The following is a 25533-nucleotide window of genomic DNA, read 5'->3' on the forward strand; positions in this document are numbered from 1 at the left end:
TTTGGGTAATGGCGCTACTGGCTGTTTCAAAAGACTACGTGCCTCATCTACCCTATTGTTACCTGATGGAATAGGAGTAGTAGATGACAAACATTTTAACATCACTAAACATTGTTGTATCTTACACATGTAATCCTCACATGTCTCAACCTCTGCTTCAAGATCTCCCTCATCAAACTCTTGATCGTCAACAAATTTACGAGTCTGAATATCATTATCCAATTTAGAAAGCTCAATCTTGTACTCGTCTAAGCTCCTCTCTATAACTGCTTGCTGAGAGCTGTTAAGCGTTTCATATGTACTACTTTTGTTATGAGCAACAGTTACACGGGTTCTGATGGTTTTACGCCGTGCAATCAATAACTTTAAGTCCGACATTATAAATGCTGATAAAAAATGCACTATCAAAAAATTAATAATCACTATGCCTTAATAAAGTACAAGAAAAATCATAAATACACCAACACAGTACTAATTAATGTCCTTATTAACGGCAAAAAGGTTCTAAATAACCATGCACAAAATGCAACAAAATCGAGTAATTAAATCACCAAAATGTTATAAAAAATTAAATTACGAATAATACCACACAATATAAAATACCGCAAACTACGATATTCAAAAAATACAAAACTTCAAAATTTTTAACGTTCGAAAAAATGTAAACAAAATGGCAACACGCAAGGGGAGGGGACCCAACACCAAGACGAAAATAATAAATAAACGGCTTAAAAACGAGATAGTCCCTGTTCGGGCGCCATACGCAGAATTTTATGTACCATCTTCTTTATGAAGTCTATAGGAGTAACAAATATGCAAAAGATATAAAACAATAATCTATATTTCGTAATACATCGCTTCAGCACCTCATAAAGTAAGCTCCCCAATGTACACTTCGTCTTGTTATTGGAACAAAAACAATAAGGGAGACGTCCGTTGCACTTCCAAATTAAGACGTTACAAGAAGTGCACCCAGAAACGGACCATTCCGCGTCACCTGCATCATAGAACGAGAGAAAAGCACTATAAAAAACGTAAACCAAACTTGTGCAATCATCCAAAAAATTTTACACTTAAATTATAAAAATCTTAAGATTCCAAACTTAAACAAATCACTCAATTTCCAAATGTCACCAAGTCAACGACAATTACGCTATTAAATATGGAAAAAACTATAGCCAAAGAAATAGGCCAATCTACCGTTCTAAAAAATAATATTAGCAGGATTTAAAATATCAATTATGGATTACTCGAATGGTTGAGTTATAAAAAACACAAACCAATAAATAAGGCTGGGTAACCTTACAATTAGCTAACCTGCATCTTATATCCACCGGCAAGCTGTTCGTCTGCGATGTTATGCAATAGAGTCCGTCCTGATGTGGGTCCCATGAAGTATTTACTCTCTGTAAATCATCTTGAAGGTGTTGCCAAATAATACAAAATAAACCCAGCGGCGGCGAAATCTGTTCTGCTCGATAGGGCTTATATCTTCAAATTTTCATAGAGTGAGCACTTCATTTTTCGACCGAGTCTGGTCTGCCACTGCCTAACTTGGTAGCTCTCCAGAAAAGGAAAACTTTCACCTCTACCGAAGATCCCAACACTATTCTGTAAAAGTCAATTCTTCGGCAGTAACTAGTTGAACTAGCTGGTTCGGGGAGCTAAAAGGCATTACAGCTACTGTAAGGTAATAATGGCCTTTAATGAAGTTAACTGAGACAAATACCTAGAAAAAATATGAAAACTTATATTGTTTATACTATTTTTGTAGAACAATTACAAATTTAAAAGTTAGAAAAAAGAAAATATAACTAATATTTTGTACACATAATGAACCCTACGTCTTTTCGCCCACACTCATTTTATTAGAAATGTTCTGAGAATTAAGATTAAAATATGGATATTTTTATCATGGTGTGTCTTTCGAGACTGTTCCCTGATTCAAGCAAAAGTCCACTCACTCTAACCCTTCCTTGGAAGGTTTGACGTGGTACCCTAACGGGTTCGTGGCAGAGAGGCAAAATTTGTTTCTATGCGGATACAACCATTATCCAATAGTTACTAAGAGTGGTCACTTTGGGAAAGGTGTCACAAATTCATTCTGACTTTGGCGACTCTTATACAAACTTTGCTTTATAATGTATAGGGCGAGATCACTATACAAGCTTGTCCTTTTGTCATCCATAAGTTTTTATGTACTCCTCGAGACTTTTCCAGAGTCTAGTATAACTCATCCCTGCAGGGGGCAGGAAGCACTAATATAGTTCATGCTTAGATGAAATGGTGTATGACGGTAACATCATAGGTCTCTAGGTTTAGACGGACCAGGAAAATACTTCCTTGAGAGTACGGCACTGACTGGGAATCCACAGATACAGTAATGCTCTGGTAAACTTCCATCAGGACGACATGGCTACCTCACCCAAAAAACAGATTTTGAGCGAAGCGAAAAATCTATTTCTGGGTGAGGTAGCCATGTCGTCCTGATGGATCCGCCCTTCCTTTTATTGTAAAAGGGCTTATTGACCCCTCCCTATAATACAGTATCTGTACCACCTCGTATATCGCTACAAGGAATAAAGAAGGCGCTACTGCCTTCATCAGATACACACTGGAAACGGAATAGGAGAGATGCCTCATGAGCGGCTCTCTTTTCATTCTCGTTTCAGATTCTTGTCACTATTCCCCCTCAAAGTGTTAATACTGTTCGGGGCGAAGATAGCTATGTGACATGTCAAGAATACCTCCTCTGATATTATGTGATATCCCTGTGAGATTATTTAGGGATATTCGCTCCAGGAGTTAGAATTCTGGATACCTTACGGTAAAATTTTCTGGGAATATCACTGTAGTCAAATATACCCTAGAAAGCTACCTTATAGGAACTTCCATCAGGACGACATGGCTATCTCACCCAAAAATAGATTTTTCGCTGCGCTCAAAATCCGTTTTATGTATATATATATATATATATATATATATATATATATATATATATATATATATATATATATATATATATATATATATATATATATATATATATATACACACACACATATATATATATATATATATATATATATATATATATATATATATATATATATATATATATATATATATATATATATATATATATATATATATATATATATATATACATATATATATATATATATATATATATATATATATATATATATATACATATATATATATATATATATATATATATATATATATATATATATATATATATATATATATATAATTCACGCATTTTATTTGTGTATTGAAAAGATGTGTAGCAAGGTCGTAAGTTGGGTTCCATTATTGTAGGATTATGTAAATATATGTAAATCACATAAGACTTTCATTATTATTTATTATTTTTTTTACTTCAGTTCCGTATATGTAAATTTACGTTATTTTAGAAATTTGATTTTTTATTCCTCATAGTTTTGCTATGAAGACTTATGTAATCTTTTTTAACAGCATAGTGTGATATACACGAGGTATAAAACGCAAGAGATTGCATCATGTTTCCACGTGCTTTCATGAGGCATGAAGGTTCTCGACTAAACTTATTGTTTGTTAATGTTACGAGAGGAGGAGGGAGGAGTTAGCCAAGAGTGTTGCCCTTGTCAGGCGAAGATAGAACAATAATTCAAACTGCTAAGTTGGCAATTCTAGTGCCGCTAGGGCAGCCCCCTGACCTTATGCGCACGCACCGAGAATGTTTGCCCGAATGAACTACTAGAAGATAAAGAGTGACTTTAGAACGACATATAAGGTCCTACCATTGCATTGGAGAGAGAGAGAGAGAGAGAGAGAGAGAGAGAGAGAGAGAGAGAGAGAGAGAGAGAGAGAGAGAGCCATATATCAGACAGTCCTCTCACCAGCATATATCCAGCCACTAAGTGCGTTCTTTTAAACGTATATAGTGCCTTCAAATATTAGTGTTGAATTTGTGTTTGACTCAAAAGAAATGAAGAGTATGTATGTAAGTACATTTTATATTTTAGAATTTAATTTTTGTGACTGGCCCTGTGTAATATGATAGAAAAAAATTATATGCATGTATTTTTGCTTAAGAGCTCGGTAACCTTGTGTGAGCCCAAAGGTCTTAAGCGATACAAATACGTATATGTAAGTGTAATTATTGTTAATTTTCTATAGCGTTAAAGTGTAATTTTCTATTGATTGTCAGAATTAAATATTTTAATATATCAATCTCTAGTGAAACAATTGATTTTATGGTAAAATTCTTGAAGTGTCTTTTTGTCATCAGTCTATGGTCTAGTTCAGATTTGAATTTCGAGTAATTCATATTTTGGTATTGCTTTTGAATTGTTATTTTTCTATAGAAAATATATATATATATATATATATATATATATATATATATATATATATATATATATATATATATATATATATATATATATATATATATATATAAATATATTTGTAAAGTGTGTATTATTTTGATCACCAATGATTAATTCAGTGACTTGCTTGTCTCCCTGACTTAGGTTGATTTAAGGATAGTTCCCGTTAAAAGTAAAGCACCCACCCAGTTTTGTTTCGTGTGTAAAGTAAAGAGATCTTTATATATTTAGTGTTCATATATATTAATGTCTGATAGTTGCATATTATTCTCGGACCTCGGAGGAATTTTCGTGTGCATCGGATTTATACAATATAATGCAGGTGAGTTTGAAGCTTAGGAGTTAACGTAATTCGCTAGTCGCAATGTAATTTTTTGAGGCCCAGACCATGTAATCGAGCGAGCTGGCTTTAGATATAAGTAATAGCAGGGGCATGTTTTTATTTAAGGTTTGATCAGTTTAGTGTTGAAGGATTCCATGTATTGTTTGAATATATTTTTGGAGTGGTTTTTACTTTTCTGTAAAGTTCCTCACTTGAATGTACAGAAGATTTTTGAAAACCCAATTGTTCAGGAATTGTCGAAAGCTAATGTAACTAAAGCTCAGTGGCTTGCTTTCTTAATGACATGTGGTGGCCATGCAACTAGTGGAATGATTAAAGCCCAAATCAAGTGTCTAGTCTTAGAAGCGGTGATAAACAGAAGAGAGTTGCCAGAAGAAGATATTGCAGCAGCTCGTGACTTTTTGTAGAACGCTGAAGCTGAATTCACAGAGAAACAAGTGCCAGGTGATGCAAAAACTGATGGAATGAAAGCAGAAATTAATGTAGAGGCTGAGATTACACGAATTGCAGCTGAAAAGAATTGGATTAAGTTGAAGATGATGGCAGAACAGGAAGGAAGAGAGAGAGAAGAGGAAAGAGAAATTGCAAGACATGCAAGGAAAATGGAAGAAAAAGAGATGAGAAGAGGCAAGACAAATTGATAGTCGGAAAGAAAGAGAAAGGGAGAAAAGAATCAAGAGAACTTACAAGGCATGCAAGGGAATTGGAGCTGTTGATGTTCGTGCAAAGTGGTCGTCAACTCAGACAGGTGTGACTCCTGCTATGCACGATCCCGTGTTTGATGCAGTGAAAGAACAGAGGTTGATCCCAAAATTTACGACAGAAGCTCCCGATGAGTTCTTCAATCATTTTGAAACTGTCCCATCGACGATGGAATGGCCAGAAGATAAATGTTATTGCAGAGTGTCCTTATTGAAATAAGAAACATTGTGCAACTTGCCTTATTTCAGGACCAGAAGAAGAAGTATCAGGAAATCAGGAGGAGCGTGGTGCAAGTGTACCAAATTACCCCTGAATACTATTTGAAAAGTTTCCAGTTTACGGAAGGACGAGAAAAGGAATTTACGGGATTACGCTTACCAGGTACAACGATGTTAAGAGATGGATATAGGCTGCAAAAGTAAGAGAGATAGCTGATTTGGAAGAAATGATAGTGCAGGAACAATATTTACGAGGAATTCCTGAACATATTCGAACGTACTTGAGAGAGAGAGAGAGAGAGAGAGAGAGAGAGAGAGAGAGAGAGAGAGAGAGAGAGAGAGAGAGAGAGAGGTGAAGAAACTTGAAAGAGGCGTTTTGCTGAGTGAATATTATATTATCAGTTGTAAACACTCCTCATGTATGAAGTTTCAACCAAAGACAATACATCAAAGATGGGAAACTAACTATTAATACCATTAAAAAAACATCATCCAACCAGTCAGAATGCGCGCCATCTATTGATCATGCCCTCAACTAAAACTCGGCTGTGGCGTAGCGCGGCTTTTTTAAATGATAACATTTATTGTTATTCTGCAATAAACTTCTCTTTATAAATTATTGAATACTAAATCAATTAATATTGCTTGTTAACATGATTATATGACTCTATCATAGCATATGACTTATATATTAGGCATTTCTGAATCATTAAATAAAATCTTTCAGTTAATGTAACATTAATTGCTAAGTATCTTTATCTAAAATTGAGAGGGCAGTTAAAATTAACTGCTAAGTATCTTTATCTAAAATTGAGAGGGCAGTTAAAATTAATTGCTAAGTATCTTTATCTAAAATTGAGAGGGCAGTTAGAATGAAACAAACTTATTCTCATATTATCTTATTATTTCACCAATATAATATAAAATAATTATTTTCCTTCTTTGGGCTTGTGGTTTTGATTGTATACTGTACATACCTAAGCGACTGTACACAAATGTTCTTGCAAAGAACATAAACAAAGTAAAAGAAATGGCACATGCTTCATTTGCATGCAATAGTCATACAAGTCATGCAAACAAAACATGCATATATCAGAATTTAGATAGCAAACAAAGTATGGGATAATCAAAACCAATAATATGAAATCAAAATGAAAAAGCAGACTTAACTTGCATGCTGATTAGGCAAAGGTTAAGCAATATTTGTTAATAAAACTAAGAAAAGTACAACAACAAAGTAGTAGAAGTAATGTATCCTTTTATAAAAAATGCAGTGCTGTATTTTACAGAATACTGTATAAGCAAAAATCTAGGTATAACTTAATTTTCATAAAAAAGCAAATTATACTTGACATCACAAATCAAATAGGAAACAAATCACATAGAAATCATTCAACCAAAACAATTAGATTTCAAAACTACAAAATGAACTGTACCTGTGCCAGATTTTTCAAAAGTGCTTTCAAATGTTGCAGTACTGCACTCAGAATTGTATGTTATTGCTGGTGCTGCAGATGTATCATTTGGATTACCTGTGAAAGTGGGAAAGAGTTACTAGTATAACTAACATTTTCAGTCCATAATACTGTACTATAAAAATGTATAATAGGACAAGTTACAGTTTATAACAACATCTTTATATTATAGCAATAACATGATCATCCACACCTGGAAGATTTTGATCTGGACATGCATTTTTATTAAGTCTTGATGAATCCGGAGTCACATAGTTCTTGCAGGAAAAGTGAAGACTACATACTCTACAACAGTTGTTTATATATTTTGTACTTTTATCAAGAAGACATTTAATATTGACAACTCTAATCCACTATAGGCATCTGCAAATACATGGACATAGATATTATGAAGCGGGGTGGCCATTCATTATTTGTCATTTGAGGGAAGTTAAAATCCATGTCTAAGGGAAGTTATAATATACAGTATTTCTTAATAATTATATATATGATATTTAGGTACTTATTCCTAAAATATTATATACTGTACATAAAACAATACATATGTGTCAGACAAATCTAAGAACCTAGAGGGATGAACACTGTTTATTATATTTCATGTTCATCTAAGCTCTTGATCAAGTCATAACCTATTTATAACAATTTATTAAAATATCCTAGCCCAATTGTGGGAGTTCTCAAAAATGCTTATTCAATTGGCACCATTTTATGAAGGTAATGTAACCAACATTTATGCCTGGTATATTCTAGTAAAATGCCATTTCTGCAAGAAGCATGCACATTCCTAAAAGAATTTGAAACAATTGTTCTTATTGACTTGAACCATGTTTCTTTTTGCATCATGTACAGTACAAGCAAATATCATAGATTTTCACAACTTGTTTTGCCAATTTATTACTTCTGTATTACTGCGTACATTTCCTGCCAAATGGTAAATTTAATTTGGAATACTATGTGGGGTGTTGGTACTAATTACAAGATTTAATTTTAGAAATTTAACAATTATGAGCATATAATGCAGAAACATAGATGAAACGATAAGAGTGGATCTTGTGGGAGCAGATATACTGGTTTGCATGTAATTTATTTTTTTGAATGCTTTTATCCATACATATAGGAAAATTCAATCATAGATCAAAAGGTTAGTGAACTTGAAATTAGAGTAAAACACTCTAACTTAAGTAACTTACTTATGCTTTCCCATATAAATGCTCCCACAAGATCCATCCTTCCTGATGAAACAACTGTGACGGTGCCGAGTAAGGGTTGTGAACTCGACGGCAGGATGCAATCAACTGAGTTATATTGTTATAGAACACTCTCCTTTATATACAAAACCTCAAGGCAACAGGACATACCAAGTTAACAAGACAGAAAATGTTACAGAGGAAACAGCAGACATGAATTTTCATGTTCGTTTAGTGCGAGGGAAGAGCGAAGATACAAGCATAATATATGCAAAAGGAATTATGTACAATTGTGTGACACACGGTTGGCACATGGCTCCCCCCCTAAAAATGACATACTGTACATGTTAAATAGGGCGCCCTGATCTGGAGAGGCGAACTGTAGGCGGGTCATCTGGCAGAAGATAAGCAGGTTTTAGACGATCAATGGAGACCCAGTCTTCTTTGCCCCGAATGTTTAGTAGGAATGCTTTCGGACTGCGTCGGATCACAAGGAAAGGGCCCGTATAAGGGGGCGTTAGTGGTGGCTTGCTAGTGTCGTTGCGCAGGAAGACGTGCGTTGCAGAGTGCAAGTCCGTTGGTATGTGATGCTTCGCTGGGGGCTTGTAAGTCTGGCGGCACGGAGTAAATTTTCCCACGACGTGACTTATGCGCTGGAGATCGTCGGAGAAGGTTGTAGAAGGAAAAAATTCGGCAGGGACGACCAACAGGTCACCATACACCATTTCAGCTGCCGAGACGTCGAGGGCGTCTTTAGGAGTGGTCCTTAGTCCCAGGAGGACCCAGGGAAGCTGAGTAAACCAGTTTGAATCCTTGCAGCGGGACATCAAAGCTGCTTTGAGGGTGTGATGAAAACGTTCAACCATTCCATTGGCAGCGGGGTTGTAGGCCGTTGTCTGATGTAGGGTGATGCCCAGGAGATTCGCTAATGACATCCACAATTGAGAGGTGAAAGTGGTTCCCCTGTCAGAGGTAATATGCTCAGGGGTACCGAATCTTGAAATCCATCCAGAGAGTAAGGCAGATGTACATGAGGCGGACGTTGCAGTTTCCATGGGAATGGCTTCAGGCCAACAGGTGGAGCGGTCGATGACGGTAAACAGGTAAGGATGTCCTTGTGATGTCGGTAGGGGGCCTACAACGTCGACGTGAATGTGTGCGAAACGACGCTGAGGTTGAGGAAAGGTGCCCACTCCTGAATCCGTGTGTCGATGTACTTTAGAAGTTTGGCAAGAAGTACAGGCGCGGACCCATTCCTTAGCATCCTTAGAAATGCCGTGCCAAATGAACTTCGCCTTCAGCAGCTGTGCAGTAGAATGGCACGAGGGATGTGAAAGGCCGTGAATGAAATCAAACACCTGTCGGCGCATGGGAGCAGGAATCCAAGGTCGCGGTCTACCAGTACTGACGTCACAGAGGAGGGTGGTGTTGGAGTCTTCGAGGGGGAAGTCTTCCCAACGGAGGGACGTGCAGGATGTCCTACAAGCTTGATACTCTGGATCCTGTCGTTGGGCTTCAGCCAGGGCGTTGTAATCCAATCCCAGTTGAACGGCAGCCAACGTGTTTCTTGACAGGGCATCGGCAACAGGATTCATTTTCCCAGGGACGTATTGAAGGGTGCAATTGTATTCAGTCATGGCGGAGAGATGTCGGCGTTGACGGGCGGACCAGGCATCAAACTGTCGAGTGAAGGCGTGCACCAGAGGCATGTGGTCTGTGCGAATGACGAAGGGCGTGCCTTCTAAGAAATGGCGAAAGTGACGGACAGCCAAGTGCACCGCCAGCAATTCTCGATCGAAGGTAGAATAACCTGATTCTGCCTTGGACAGTTTTCTGCTGAAGAAGGCCAATGGGCGGGGCGAGCCTTTGACCACCTGCTCGAGTACTGCACCAATAGCGACGTCGCTGGCATCGGTGGAGAGAAGGAGAGGGGCGTGTGGGATAGGAAAAGTGAGAGCCGCAGTAGTTGATAGGGCCTTCTTTGCATTGCAGAAGGCTGCTTCTTGAAGGGGACCCCACATCAGGTCCTTTGGCTTGCCCTTGAGGGAGGCGTAGAGGGGAGCAAGAGTGGCGGCAATGGCTGGCAGAAAACGGTGATAATAGTTGATCATGCCCTAAAATTCCTGCAGATCTTTGATGGTCGATGGCGCGGGGAAGTTCTGAACGGCTGCTACCTTCTCAGGGAGGGGATTGACTCCTTCAGGAGTGATACGGTGCCCTAAGAACGATACTTCGTTGGCGCCAAAGGTACACTTGTTGTACCGGACTACAAGGCCGTTTTGTTGCAGGCGGTCAAGCACGATGCGCAGGTGACGGAGGTGTTCCTCTTTTGAGGAGGAGAACACAAGTATGTCGTCCACATAACATACACAGAAAGGGAGGTCCCCTAAGATGCCATCCATGAGACGTTGAAACGTTGCCCCAGCATTACGAAGGCCAAAACAGGAGTAATTGAAGGTGTATGTACCAAACGGAGTGGTGATGGCGGTCTTGGGGATGTCTTCTGGGTTCATAGGCACCTGATAATGCCCCTTCAGGAGGTCGAGCGTAGAAAAAACCTTCGCTTGTGCAGGTAGGAGGTCACATCGGAAATGTTTGGGAGGGGGTAGTGATCCGGTTCTGTTTGCATGTTCAGGCGCCTGTAATCCCCGCATGGACGGAGGGAGCCGTCTTTCTTCAGAACGATGTGTAAGGGTGACGACCATGGGCTGAAGGCCTTTTGGCAAAGGCCCATTTTCTCCATTTCGGCGAACGTCTGTTTGGCGGCTGCCAATCGTTCCGGTGCCAGATGTCTGAATTTTGCGAAGACTGGGGGTCCCGTCGTCTTGATATGGTGATAAATACCGTGCTTGGCAGGAACCGTGGGCGTTTGGCGAAGTTCTGGACGGAAAACTTCCGGGTACGACGTGAGGAGGTGGGCGTAGGCATCCGTGGGTGCGCTGATGTGGAGAGCGAGGTTAGAGGGGGCGGGTTGAAGAGGTGTTGACAAGTATGAGTCTGCGTTGACCAATCGTCGGTGGGCGACATCGACCAGAAGGTGGAAATGAGAGAGGAAATCCGCACCGAGGATTGGCATTGTGACGTCAGCAACGAGAAACTTCCAATTGAATTTACCGTTTCCGAACGATAATGTGAGGTTTTCGTAACCGTAGGTGGGTATCGCAGATCCGTTGGCAGCTACCAAGCGGACGTCGGCAGATGTAGACAGACTACGTTGTGCCTTGAGGAGTTTCCTTGGCAAAAGAGAACGACAAGCACCTGTGTCTACCAAAAATCGCACGCCCGTTCCTGCATCCTGTAAAAAGAAAAGATTAGAAACATGGGAGGCCACCACCACAAGCGATGGCCTACTTACACGTTTTTTGGCCACTGACAATTCTTGGCACATTTCTTCCCGGTTGCCCTGAATCTGAAGTGGTAGTAGCAAAACTGCGGAGGATGGGAGGTAGTAAGTGGCTGTAGAAGTCGTTCGTTAGGGCGCGAGCGATTGGTGGGTGGTGGGCGGCTTTGTCGCCGCTTCAGCACGTCACGGGGTAGGCGTGTATGTCCTACGGCATTCATGTCAGCTTCGGTTGACGTTGAATAGGCATACTCGTCGTCAGGGGTGGAGGCGTTGATGGAGGTCTTGAAGTGGCTGTCCATAAGGGCGTCGGCTTTGGTCATCAAGTCCTTTATGGGTAAACTATCGACATCGGGTATGGCAGCGCGTACAGGTTCAGGTAAACGGCGTATCCAAAGGGCACGAAGTAGGTTCACCTCACGAGGAGAGCCGTCTGCGGCAGGTTGAAGGCGAGCGATACTGGTCATTTCCCTGAGGGCAAGCGAAGCCCTTTGGTCCCCCAACGGTTGTTGCGAGAGCTGAAAAAGCTTTGCTATACTTGCGGCTGGCGACGGCGAGTACTGCTGCAGAAGGTATGTTTTGAGGGCGTCATACACTATTGGGGTGTGTCCTTGTTCACAAAGCCAGTCGGATATTTCTGGGAAGGTGTCCTCGGGTATCGCCGCGAGAACATAATCCGCTTTGGTGGTTGAGCGAGTCACGCCCCTGATACGAAACTGGACTTCTGTGCGCTGAAACCAAGCAAACGCCTCTCTGGTGGCGAACGGTGAAAGTTTCAATGGGGCGTCCGCAGCGCCAACTGCTGTAGTAGAGTCCGTCTCCATCATAGTACCAACGATGGAGGGGCGAGGGAGGTGGGGGTGGAAGGCAGTGGGAGCGAGTCGACTTCCGGGGTCACCAATGTGACGGTGCCGAGTAAGGGTTGTGAACTCAAAGGCAGGATGCAATCAACTGAGTTATATTGTTATAGGACACTCTCCTTTATATACAAAACCTCAAGGCAACAGGACATAACAAGTTAACAAGACAGACAATGTTACAGAGGAAACAGCAGACATGAATTTTCATGTTCGTTTAGTGCGAGGGAAGAGCGAAGATACAAGCATAATATTTGCAAAAGGAATTATGTACAATTGTGTGACACACGGTTGGTTCACAACTTTGGTTTACTAAATAGTTGCTTATTAATGAGAAATTAAGGTAAACATTTATAACTATAACTCAAGGGTAAGCTGCTGAGATTATAGCGTAACTAGAGTATATATACAGTATATCAAAGTTGCTGTGAGTAGCCTATCTAGAAAAGGCATGGAGACCCAATAATCACGAATTGTATGACAGTGATAGGAATTGGTATGTTTATTTCATATATCTAGAGATTTTCAAGGTATGCAAATATAACTTAAAGGTATTTATTTGAAATACAATTGACGCCTCTAAATGACAAGGAAATATAGTTTTTCTAATTGATTTTGATATGTTTTGCAAGATAGCTTCATTTCCATTGCAAATTACTGTTGACATGGTTAGGGCTCTGTTGGCATGGTTATGGTACTGCTGATATGGGTAAGGCTAGGTTGGTTGTAGGGGTTTCAAATGGCAAGAATATTTTTGGTATTATTTTAGTTATGGACATTAATAAGGTAACCTAGTTCTTATACAAATCAAGAAAAATGTTAGGTTAGGTTAGGTTAGTGCACAACTACAATGTGACGTGTATGCCATTTTCTCATGTAAAATTCTTGGCTCGGGTTTTCCCATTTCCCGTGTTTTATGTATTTCAAATTCAGTATATACCTGTATGCCGGTCCATTTTTATATGTTTGAATGTTATATTTAGGTTTTTTCCCCCATTTTGCCCTGTTTTTACCTACTTTGTCTCCCCCACCCAAAACCGCGCTTCGCAAGGAGGTTTCCCCAGATATTTATCTATAGGGGGAGGGGTGGTGGAAGGATAAGTATTCATTTGCGATGGAAATAAACCTCAAAACCATTCAAATCACATCATAATACAGCAGAAAAACCTATATTTTATGTTGAAAGCAATTAATGCCCATAAGTAGAAAAATACCATATTTTTTTTTCTAGTCGAAAATCACATATAAATATATTTTCTTTCCGTTTAGGTTTAGAGGCGTCCAGGGTATTGTAAATATTTTCCAATATTTATTTCAGAATAACACTCCACTGACATTCAATTTTGCTTTGGTCTATTTTATTTCTTCATTTTCTCTAAAAGTCATCATGTCCTTTGTAACAGATGTAATGATTTTATTACCTTTCTTTATTCTGAGGAAAAGCATGAAAAATCAGATGGGGAAAATAATTTTTCATATTATTGCAAACCACACACACGGGTGATGATGGCTACGCCCACTCATGATTGAAATTGAATGCCCCTCTTTGTAAACAAACAGACGATGTAGGGAGGTACAATGCTACCGCCATCTTCATTTCATGTCAGGTACTAATTTGAAGGTAGCCGATGCAGCTGTGGCTGGAGCTTCCCATCTTTCGTGTATTGTCTTTGGTTTTAACCGTCGTTCCAACCAAGTGTCAAGTATTCATCGAACTATGGAAACCAGTTCAGTGATAACTGGTTACCACTGCTATTTTTCAAAAAGCAGAATGTGATAGTACTACAACAACAATCGTCAAGTTGTCCTCCTTCAGGTTTTGTGAAAGACATGCAGAAAATTAGTATTGTCTGTTATAAATGTGGGCCATATCAGTAAGGTTTGTTGGTCAAACCAACCAAAAGCAGTTGCCCAAGTGGTTAAGAGTAATTCAAATCCATAGAATACGAAAATGAATAATCATATTGGGAAGGTCGACGTCGGAAAGGAAACAGTTAATGTTTACATGACAATAAGACAACCCCAAACAGCGTTGATGCCTTTTAACAATATATTTATGAAGGTATGTTAGCCGCTTTGAATGGAAGCCATCAGATCCCAGTCAAAATATTACGCGACATGGGACGTAATCATAGTGTGGTGATTCGAGGCATACACTGGATAGTGGAATTGTCTCTCACAGGATATTCTGTCATTTTGAAGGGAATAGGAGGTGAGGAATTTACCCCAGTTTGTAATTTGAAACTGTCATGTGAGTTAGTGACAAGTCATTTTGATTTTTCAGTGAAGGATTTACTGGCTGTCGTAGGAGTAAAAGTCCTACTAGGAGTGCCATTGGTAGAGAGCCCTTTGTACCTTGTCACATTATAACAGAGAAACCACTGAAATATAGTCGTATGACTGAACTCAAGAAGGACTACCTGTATCTGTTTCCAAGTTGCGTGATGACTAGTATTATGAGAAAGAAAGTGCCTGCTGAAGAAGACGTAGAAAACAAAGGAACAACGAACTCTGATGATTTGTTTACTGTAGAAGAGGTTTCCCATGGTAGTGCGCAAGAAGAGAGCTTACGAGAGAGCCCGAAAGAAGAGGAACGAAAGACGAATGAACAGGAAGAAAAGGAAGCAAAGGAATCGGAAGAAATAGAAAACTCAGCATTAGAAGTAGGACAAGTGAGCCGGAAAAATCAGATAGATTTGCAACGGAAGGATGCGACGTTAAAGGAATTATTGTACCGTTTGTTGGATGACATGGAGGTGAGCAGTCTCTTACCTATCATTACCTCAAGGATAAATTGCTTATGAGGAAACAGTGACCCGCCGATATCCCTGGGAATGCCAAATAGGCTATATCCCATTAGATATGATACCTGCACCGCTGAGAAGACAGGTCATCGCCTTAGCACATGAGATGGGACATATGGTAATAAAAAAGACGACGGAGAAAATTAGGAGAAACTTTTTCAGGCCTGGTAGGCATAAGGATGTGAGCCAGTTTGGCCGCGCATGTTACATCGGCCAGATGGCCGCCTTACACCCAATTGAAGTACAAGGAAAACCCTTGAGCAAGGTGATGATCAACATTGTGGGACCGTTACACTGAACGAAGAAAGGAACATCAGTGCAAAAGTAATGGTCGAGAAGTTACTACACTTTTTTACCAAGTTTGGAATTCGTTCAGAGTGACCGAGGAACCAAATTCAAGTCAAAATATTTTCAGGACATAATGAAACTGTGTGATGTGAGACAACAACTGTCTACTGCCTGTTACCCCGAGACCCAAGGTGTATTAGAGATTTCATCAAACTCTAAAAAGTATGCTAACAAAGTACTACAACGAAACAGGATATGAATGGGAATGCAGACTACATTTGATGTTATTTAAGGTACGCAATGCTTATCAAGAAAGTATAGGATGTAGCACAAATAAAATGGTGTTTGGACGAGAAGTAAGAGGACCGATTAAAATGGTGGAAAATAAAGGGAAATATCGGGAGGAAATGGATGGAGAATATGTCAAGATCTTGAGGAAAAGGATCGGTGAGATAAGAAGGTTTTCCATCCAAAAATTTAAAACGAGACAAGGAAAATTGAACAAAATATTTGATATCATAATTAATAACAGACAGTTTGCGGTAGGGCAGGTGTTGGTTTTTATACCGATAAGGAGATTCCGTCTTACCAACAAGTTCCAAGGACCCTTCTGGATTTTGGAGAAGATCAGTGACCAGACCTACGTTAGCGAAATACCAGGAAGAAGGAAAAGCCAAATGAAGGTACACGTTAACTTAGTGAAACCATGCTTAAACAAAAACGAGACCAAAGCTTCACAGGTGTGTATTGCACTAACCAATCCACGACAATTGATATGAGGTAGGGGCTGTCAGCATTTTTTTGTCCAACACTAGAAAATTAGAAATGGAATCAATGTATTTGAACAAGGAGCACCAAGAGGAATTTAGCCGATTGATTAAAAATTTACCTAAAATTGTCTTCGACGTCCCGAAACGAACCAATTTGATAAGGCATGAGATACACATTAAGACCACGGAAAGACCATCCAATCATTGCGCTTATCGAATATCACTGTATCACCGTGAAGTCATGAAAGAAATGGACAATTTATTTCAAAAGGGATTACATGAATGAAGGTCTAGCCTTTACACACACACATATATATATATATATATATATATATATATATATATATATATATATATATATATATATATATATATATAAATGTATATATCTATATATATATATATATATATATATATATATATATATATATATATATATATATATATAAATATATAAATGTATGTATATATATATATATATATATATATATATATATATATATATATACACATATATATATATATATATATATATATATATATATATATATATATATATATATATATATATACATATAAATATATATATATATATATATATATATATATATATATATATATTATATATATATATATATATATATATATATATATATATATATATATATATATATATATATATATATATATATATATATATATATATATATATATATATATAAATATGTGTGCGTGCGTGTGCGTGTTTATATATATATATATATATATATATATATATATATATATATATATATATATACAGTATCTATCTATCTATCTATCTATCTATCTATATATCTATATATATATATATGTATATATATATATATATATATATATATATATATATATATATATATATATATATGATATATAAAACAATAAATAAACTAAAAACCCAAGTCATTTGTAAGCACGCTAAGACCAAATTTAAGGGAGCACTAAAGAATAGAAGAATTTCAGTAATTTACCTCGTCAAATATTTGTTTGATTGTTTTAATGTAATAAAATTATATATATGCAACCATACCTTTATTTTCCTGAAATAGTACAATAGTTTTTTTTATGGAAGTTCCACAGCCTACTTAGCAATAACATTGTCCGAGTGTCGTCACGGTCTATACCTGCTCAGAAGAGTCATATTTTGGATCGGGATTGAGGAGACCTCTTTAATCTATAATCCTTTATGTCTTGTATATGTGTGTGCAAACTAACCGCGGACGCAGGTGCATCAGGTAATTACCGAAATGCGGACGACATCAAATGATTTTCTTCTCGTTTTAATCTAGGTTATCTACCCTTGGGTTTTCTTCAAGCATCCCAGCAACGGATGCGTCCGCCGCCAAATCATCATCGGCAGAAGAAAAAAAGAAAGTCTTGCTTATCAGCCCATCATTTATATATCAGGGTATCCGGCTCTACCTGTTCTGTACTTCTTGGTGCAGGATTCTCCACATCATTTATTTCTGATAAAATTATAATAGTTTCACGTATTCAGTTGGAGATAATATAGACTTGATGAACACTTTTTGTAATCAACCTTTTGAATCACTGATCCATATTATATATTTATGTCATGCAAGTTTCGGGCATACGGGGTCATCTAGGTATATATGCAATATGTGAATTATGTATAGATGCTTCAATGGACAGTGATGAATTATGAGTTAACTATAAAGAGGTTCGTTTTCCAGTTGGAAATATCAAAGCCTCATGGTAATGAAATACTTGAATTACAAACGTGCCCTCCTGTTCCATATTGCATTGAACATGTTACATTTCATATCAGTTTTCAAGGAAATTTCAATCTCATTCAATATTAGAATCTACCGAATGAGATATCAAGAAATATTTCATAATTTTATCACTGAACTAATAACCCTTTGTCAGCTAAAATTTAACCTGATGTTGGAATAGATCTGCTTGCGACCAAGCAGATGAATATCTTATGTAAGCATATATTTTACTTGAATGTCTTATATTAAGCATTACTTATGATTATCACTTCTATGTATCGCAACATATTTGAACAATAGCAATATATTTTTGTGTTGTTTGATGAAACTTGTTGATTGTGATTCAAAGTCTTTTCGTATTGATGACAGTGAAATTTGTTCTGCTTTTTCTTTTTCTTACAACCACTTACCTAAATTGAATATACGTTGCCAAATTTTGCCTCTGATACCTGAAATCCGCTCTCAAAATTGGTGTATTTATATGGTTGGTTACGATGGTGAATCAGGATTTACAAATGTACCCATACTAAAAAACATTGACATTATTTTGAACAAAGTTTTTATTCTTCAACACGACTACTGCTACAGCTTCAACAGGTCTGATAAGAAAATACTCGAGCTTCAAGTCATTGACATTATTATCTTTCTTTATAATAAATTGTTTAAACAGGTTGGTGGTATGGTTATGGGTAGCCGAGCCCACCCGCGACGATACTTTTATGTGTCATCTTGAAGAGAAACTTTCTAGATCAGTATATTTTGCTATTTAAACCTATATTTCAAAAAACACTACGTAGATGGTACGTTAGTTAATTTTAAACAAAAGGAACATGATAGTATGTTTATAGATTTCAGTAATAATATTCATCCAAAAATACACTTCACTATTGAGCATGAAGGAAACAAGAAATGACCCTATCTTAACATTGATATTACAAGGGAGCAGACATGCCTAAAAATTTGCGTATATAAGAAAAAGGCGTTCACTGGTTTAGGGATATTTTCTAGCGTCTGTTTTTACAATTTTAGAGTAAATACAATATTTCAAGGATCTCTTTTTCCCAAATAAATTGTTTTATCTATTCGTTAACGAATTTACCAAATATATATATATATATATATATATATATATATATATATATATATATATATATATATATATATATATATATATATATATATATATATATATATACAGGTATATATGCAAAAAAATATTCAAGTAACTACTGAATCTAAAATGATCTGCATGGCCTCGGTGTCCTTTATTAATAACCAGAAATTAAGGAAACAAATTAAAAAAGTAATTTTAAATATTTTTCGAGGCTGGATCTATAATTATATTTTAAGAGAACCCCTCACAGTAACATTGATTCCTAAATTCAAAAATTCTCTCCCAGATCCAATGCAATCCTCCGTGGTTTATATGTTTACTTATGTGGGATGCAATCTCGTAAATTATGCGGGTTCCACAAAAATACTACTGAAAGTTCTCAAAGATGCTGATCAGGAAGTTACCCGTAGGACACCATAAGTGCTCAATAGTAAAGGGTTCTCAACCATCATATAAGACAAGTCTGAATGAAAAACAAATATCTCGTACAAAAACTTTGAAATTAGGCTGAATGAACATGACATAAAAATTGCATAAATTTGCAAAAATATAATTGTTCTCGCTCAAGTGAAAATTTTATCATGGAGCTAAGAAAGTTTTGGTTAATTGAAATGGTAAACATAACATGATGAAATTTATTGTGGATCAAAGAGTAACAGATAGGGCATATTACAGTAGTATGACTATGTTTGGTTAAAAAAAATAGATGTAAGGAAATGTCAGTCAAGGAATAACAGAGGAAATAGATGTAGCTTACTGATAATAATATATTTATAATATTTGAATCGTCTATATAAACCAAGTTAAGAACGCATCCATAGACTTTTGAGTCAATTCTCAATTATAAAAAAGAATTATTGGTACTTATCATATTCAAAATTTCTTTTAGCTGTTTAAGTAAAAAATCCAAAAGGTAAGAAAAGTCAAATAAGAGTTGGCTATTTAAGGTATTTTTTTAGGCATAATGAAAAAAAAAATAATAGCATCATAGCTTATGGGGAAGTGCAAAATTTCTAAGCGATACTAACAAAAATATATATTTTATATATATATATATATATATATATATATATATATATATATATATATATATATATATATATATATATATATATATATATATATATATATATATATATATATATATATATATATATATATATATGGGAAAGTAGGATGATATGAGACCAGGGGCCCCAACATGCAAAATAGCCCAGTTAGGAAAGGAAACAAGAAAAAATAATATATTTGGAGACCAGTAACATTATAATAAATATTTCCTATATAAAATATAAAACTAAACAAACAAGAGAAAGAGAAATAAGACAGAATAGTGTGCTGAAGTGTACCCTCAAGCAAGAGACTCTAACCCAAGACAGTGGAAGGCCAGGGTACAGAGGATATGGTACTACCCAAGACTACAGAACAATGGTTTGTTTTGGAGTGCCCTTCTCCTAGAAGAGCTACTTACCATAGATAGAGAGTCTCTTCTACCCTTACCAACTGGAAATCAGCCACTGAGGAATTACAGTACAGTAGTTAACACCTTAGGAGAAAAAATAATTGTTTGATAAGCTCAGTGTTCTTAGGTGTTTGAGGACAGAGGAGAATCTGGAAAGAATAGGCCAGACCAGTGGTGGGGAACCTTTTTGTGCATGAAGGCCATCTTACAATTCATCATCCCCCATAAAGGCCACATAGAAATTTTTAAAAGTTATTCTCTTGCTTAAGTAATTTATTAGTAATCTAATAAAAAACATAGGTTTAAAGAAAACGAAAGTATAATATTTCCAAATATCTTTATTTAAGTATGTACTTTTCATACAAGTAATATGTAAATGAATAATATCGAAAACAGAATTTTCCAATATTTCATTTATGTAGGAAGTTTTCAAAGAAATAAGTGAAAGAATAATATCGACAGCATGACATTTCAAATTATTTCAATTAGAAATAATTTTTTCTTGTATTCAAGGAACGAGTAAAGGAATAATATTATAAAATGATATCATATAGGCATCGAGAATGTAAATTTTTTCAAATATTCAATAAACAGTTAGCAAGCATGTATATTTTTTTTATACATATTAATGACTTCATTGGGTTTGCTTCTTTTGAGAAAACTTTTTTATATCAGGCTCTTGCATAGTGGTTCTTAGTCTCAATTGGCCCTTCAAATGCTCGTCTGACTGAGTTCTCAATGAATTCTTGATTTGCGCCAAGTACGAAAATGTGGAATCACAACAGTATGTTGAAGAAAAAAAGGAAGTCAATCGTCGTGCCTGTTCATGAAGACGAGGATATTCAAACGCGTTATCTCCAAATTTCGACGGGATTTTCTCTCTTGTCAAACAGAAACTTCGGGATATTATCCTCAGACATTTCAATAACCTCCCTTTGTAACTCTTCAGGAGACTCTGATACATCAACCAAGTGAGTTTGAAAAGCAAGTTTCAGTGTGATGCCATACTCTTCAAAACCATTGAATTTTTTTTATTCTTCTATCATTGTGCCTAAAACAGACCCATATTCTTTAGAATGTCCGTAGATATCCTCAGTTTTACTCATTACTTGCGTAAGCTGGGGAAAGGGTTCTTCTGAAAGTTTTGATTGAGCCAAAGGGGACTTGAAATGCATCAGTTTCTCTCTAAATGCCTGAAATCTTTGCCACATCATATATACATTTATTTTGCCTTGCAGTGAAATGCTTAACTAATTTTGTTTTGACACCACATCTCCGTAAAAATTTGGATCTGACAAATAACAATACTTGTTTTCTTTGAAAAAGTCAATGAATTGCCTTCGTAGAGACAAAGTCTTGACCAATGCTTTCCCTTGCGACAACCAGCGTGCTTTTGAGTGATATGGCAATACTACACTAATTAGTTCGTCATCCATCATCAGCATTCTTCGAAATTGACAATGCTTCTAGGCATTCCATCGAACATAGTTAATAATGCTTATAACCTTTTGCAATGTGTCATTTAAAGTTTTAGATTTTGTACAGAGATTTTCCTGGTTTAAATACAATGAGAAGATATCAGTTCATTTGGTTCTTGGATTTCTTTCTTAAATTGTCCAATAATTTCTTAATTTTTAACTATAATAGTAAGAGCACCATCCGTGCACACACTTACCAAATTAGTAGAATTTAGTCCTATTTTATGACATAGCTCTTTGAAGTTGTTAAAAATATCTATCCCCGTGTCCTTCCTTAAATGGTGCCTAAAGCAAGAAATTCTTCATATAATTGAAAATCTTTTGTTATGGCACGAATAAAATATAATATTTGGCCTGAATCAGTGGAATCTGTTGATTCATCCAAAGCTACTGTGTAATATATAGGCTATTCTCTTTTTCTATTACCATTTTTAATTGTTCTGTTACATTACAGGCCAATTCATGCTGTCGATCTGTGTTAACCATTCTTGAAAGAGGCACCTCTTTATACTCATTAACTATATCGGGATCTATACACCCTACCACTTCTAAATTACAGTCCTCTGTGAGTTCTGCATCAGTGAATGGCTTACCTTTTTTTTCCAAGTAAATATGCAACTTTATAGCTTGCTTCTGTCGTAGCATTCCCTTAATGTAACATAGACTGGAAAAATTGTCTTTGCTTCTCTTTTCCATCTTTCAGTTTCTGCAGTGATATCTTTCGAGGGTCATGTTCTAATTTGGCATATTTATTGTCTTTATGAAGAGCATAGTGTTCCTGTGCATTGACTTGTTTAACCGTTACAATTGCAGTATTACAAAGCAAGCAACACATTTTGCCCGCAATATCCAAGAAAAAATATTGCCGTTCCCATTCTTCATTAACAATCCTGTTTTGTTCTTTCAAAGTCCGTTTTAACTTTTTTTTCATGGTTATGGGTAAAAAAGAAATGTATTTATTCTGAGAAGGCATAAAAAGGTTAATAATGAATTAGGCCAGCCGCACACTGACCCAAACAAAACTATCTTAGAGAAGACGTCAATGAATATGAATCCATAACTATGTTATGTTATTATTATAACAACAACAATAATACTATAAATTAATTATATTTTTTATTTGATTAGTATTATTATGTATCATTAACTAATTGTTGCGGAATTAATATCAAATATCGACGGTTACCAATCTTGCAAAATGGTAATTGCTAAATTCATGGCCAAGATTCTAAGAACATGGTTTCGGACTTCGAATGATTTTATCTTATCTAAAGACCGTTTCGTCTGGAACATGTACAGCCGGTCTAACATATTAGCAAGAATGCGATAACTGTATTCCTAATTTTGTCATAACGAATAAAAGCAAGTCTGCAAAATTAATGCACGCAGTTGCAGGTGTACACTTTGTAATAAGGGTATAAGTAACTAACTCACTCTTTCAAAACAAGTCTATATATCAAGTAAGCTACGGCGACACATTTACTCTCGCTTACTCAGACCAGTGACCACAGTGAGGAGTCGTACGAGACAGGAACTCTTCCTGTATCATACATGAAATAGCTCACTCCCACAAGGCTAGTGTAGCGTACAAGGAAACATTGCCTTTATATACTGGTGCTAGTTACTTCAAGTTTATTATCACTGAATTTGAAGAAAAATCCGACCAATCTCTTGGAGTGACGTCACTATACAAAGATAACTTTTCTCTCATGTATATATATATATATATATATATATATATATATATATATATATATATATATAAAGGCCGCAAATGGTGGTCCAGAAGGCCACAGGTTCCCCATCCCTGGGCCAGACTATTCGGTGTATGTGTATACAAAGGGAAAGTGAACCGTAACCACAGGGAAGGATCAAATGTAGAACTGTGTGGCCAGTGAATAGACCCCATAACTCTTTACCTGTAGTACCTCAATGAATGGCTGGTGCCCCGTCCATTCTCTCTCTCTCTCTCTCTCTCTCTCTCTCTCTCTCTCTCTCTCTCTCTCTCTCTCTCTCTCTCTCTATATATATATATATATATATATATATATATATATATATATATATATGTCTTACTTATAACTATAGAAGTCGTTGGTTGGGGTGCGAGCGAGTGGTCGGTGATTGGTGGCTTTGTCGCTGCTCCGGAACATCACGGGTTAGGCATGTGTGTCCTACGGCATTCACGTCAGCTCCGGTTGACATTGAGTAGGTGTCCTTTTTGTCAGGAGTGGAGGCGTTGATGGAGGTTTTGAAGGTCGTGAAGTGGCTGTCCATACGGGCGTTGGCTTTGGTCCTAAAGTCTTTTATGGGTAAACTATCGACATCGGGTATGACAGTGCATACAAGTTTGGGTAAACGGCGTACCAATAGGGCACGAAATAGGTTCACCTGATGAGGAGAGCCATCTGCGGCAGGTTGCAGCCGAACGATACTGCTTATTTCCCTGAGGGCCAGCGAAGCCCTTTAGTCCCCCAACGGTTGTTGAGAAAGCTGAAAAAGCTTTTCTATACGTGCAGCTGATGATCTCGAGTACTGCAGCGGTAGGTATGATTTGGGGGCGTCATACACTATTGGGGTATCTCCTTGTTCACAAAGCCAGTCGAAGATTTCTCGGAAGGTGTCCTCTGGCATCGCCGCAAAAACATAATCTGCTTTGGTGGTTTAACAAATAACGCCCTTGATGCAGAACTGGACTTTTGTGTGCTGAAACCCAGCTAAAGTCTCTCTGCTGGCAAACGACAGAAGTTTGAATGGGGTGGCGCCAACTTCCGTAGAGTCAGCATAGTAACAATGACGGGGGATAGTGGGAGGAGCGAGTCACTTCGGGGCCACGAATGTGACAGAACAAGAGTAGATTGTGAGTCAAAGTCAAGAGGAATGCAACTGAGTAACGTTATTGAAGAAAGATCGTGATTTTATACACATTAGGTCCAGGTAAGAAGGTCACAAGATACAAACATGCTATTTCTCTTCCAACCGGGAACCGGTTCTATTAATAGTTAAAAATGAATTAGGCAGATAGGTTAATACAACTTGCTGTTAGTGCAAGGGGAGAGCGAAGAAAAAAAGGATAACATTTACAAAAAAGAGAAATGTTGTTACTATATATGAACGTGTGACACACGGGTAGTACACCATCAAGACGTATTACATTAATATTGAACGTGAAGTAACATGGATAACTGCCATATATATATATATATATATATATATATATATATATATATATATATATATATATATATATATATATATATATATATATATATATATATATATATATATATATATAAATTAAAAAAAAAAAAATATATATATAT

This window comes from Palaemon carinicauda, chromosome 7, assembly GCF_036898095.1.
Source record: "Palaemon carinicauda isolate YSFRI2023 chromosome 7, ASM3689809v2, whole genome shotgun sequence".
In the NCBI taxonomy this organism is placed as follows: Eukaryota; Metazoa; Arthropoda; class Malacostraca; order Decapoda; family Palaemonidae; genus Palaemon; species Palaemon carinicauda.